Below are 2164 nucleotides of genomic sequence, written 5' to 3'. Positions count from 1 at the left end.
TCTTTCTCCCTCTCTCTCCCCCTCCCCCCTCTCTCTCTCCCTCTCTCTCCCCCTCCTTCCCCCTCTCCCTCTCTCTCCCCCTCCCCCCTCTCTCTCTCTCCCGTCTCTCTCCCCCTCCCCCCTCTCTCCCTCTCTCTCTCTCTCCCCCTCCACCCCTCTCTCTCACTCCCCCTCCCCCCCTCTCTCTCTCTCCCCCTCCCCCCACCTTTTCTCTATCAGTTCTGTGGTCTACTGCTCCCAGTTCAATCTTCAAATTCATAGTGCCTGACAGCTTAAAGCTGGTGCTTTTAACTCTTTCCAAAGTACAACCCATGTGCATGATGAGTTCTATTTTTGGATTATGTTAGGAGAGTGTGGTGCCCAACACTACTGATTAACATTTAGACTCATTCACCTAAATGTTACAAATTAATTTTTAAAATAGTGAAAGTGCAAATTGGTACATAGCGTCATAGAAATTACAAAGTTACAGAAAGTACAAACAGTCTACACAAATGCATATATCAGTGCATAGAGATTACTGCTGTATTAAACTTAAGGTAACAAGGTTACCTTGAGGTCACCCCACCAGCCTCTGCATTCGAAGGATCATCCTGCGCCATTTCCGCCAACTCCAGCATGATGCCACCACCAAACACATCTTCCCTTCACCCCCCCGGTGGCATTCCGCAGGGATCGTTCCCTCCGAGACACCCTGATCCACTCCTCCATCAGCCCCAACACCTCAACCCCCTCCCACAGCACCTTCCCATGCATCCGCAGAAGGTGCAACACCTGTCCCTTTACTTCCCCTCTCCTCACCGTCCAAGGGCCCATACACTCCTTTCAAGTGAAGCAGCATTTCACTTGCACTTCCCTCAATTTAGTCTACTGCATTCACTTCTCCCAATGGGAGAGACCAAACGCAGACTGGGTGACAGCTTGGAGGAACACCTCCGGCCTGTCTGCAAGTATGACCCAGACCTCCCTGTCGCTTGCCATTTCAACACTCCACCCTGCTCTCATGCCCGTCCTTGGCTTGCTGCATTGTTCCAGTGAAGCTCAACGCAAACTGGAGGAACAGCACCTCATCTTCCGACCAGGTACTTTACAGCCTTCCGGACTGAATATTGAGTTCAACAACTTTAGATCATGAACTCTCTCCTCCATCCCCACCCCCTTTCCGATTCCCCTTTTTCCAGTAATTTATATGTATTTTTCTTTTCCCACCTATTTCTATTATTTTTCAATGTATTTCCATCCATTGTTTTATCTCTACCTTTTAGCCTATTTCGATCCCTTCCCCCCACCCCACCCCCACTAGGGCTATCTGTACCTTGCTCGTCCTGCTTTCTACCCTTAATGTCACCATTAGCACATTTCTTAGCTAATATCACCACCGTGAACACCTCTTTGGCCTTTTGTCTATGACATCTTTTGGCAATCTCCACCTATCACTGGTCCTTTATCCAGCTCTACCTGTCCCACCTCCCCTTAAACCAGCTTATATTTCACTTCTTTTCTATTTTTTCTTAGTTCTGGTGAAGAGTCATACAGACTTGAAACGTTAACTGTGCTCCTCTCCGCAGATGCTGTCAGACCTGCTGAGTTCCTCCAGGTATTTTTGTTTTTGTTTTGGATTTCCAGCATCTGCAATTTTTTGCTTTTATCTTAAGGTAACAAGGTACAGGTACAAGATATAGACTAATATATCACAGGTTCATAAAGAATAAAAGTCACAGGAACTACACAGCTACAAAAACCGATTACAGAACTTCACTAAATTTACAGAGACGAGGATGGTTATATATTTACAACACTCCCAGTTTAAAAAGACTAAGCTGGTTCTGATTAATTGTTTAGAACCTTGCAGTTGTTTTACTTCACACAATAAACCTTTTAAATTTCTTCATTTAAATTTTGAAATGCAATCTGAATTTCAATTGCTAGGAAGCACAATGACGCTACATTCTAATCGAATCAACATTGACTGACTTCAGAGCACTGGCTTGGGGCCGTGTGGTGTGTCCACTCGATCAAGTGTGGATCTGACTTTTAACAAGGGCCTAGTCATGTGATGCACTAATGTCCTGTATTGACTACAATTCAGCAAAGTCATGTTGGGTTAATTGATGAACATACTTCGATTGGTTGATCACTAAACATAACTGAACTACAAGCTAAT

The sequence above is a fragment of the Cetorhinus maximus genome, unplaced genomic scaffold, assembly GCF_964194155.1.
Source record: "Cetorhinus maximus unplaced genomic scaffold, sCetMax3.hap1.1 HAP1_SCAFFOLD_940, whole genome shotgun sequence".
NCBI lineage: Eukaryota > Metazoa > Chordata > Chondrichthyes > Lamniformes > Cetorhinidae > Cetorhinus > Cetorhinus maximus.
This window is presented reverse-complemented; position numbering follows the sequence as displayed.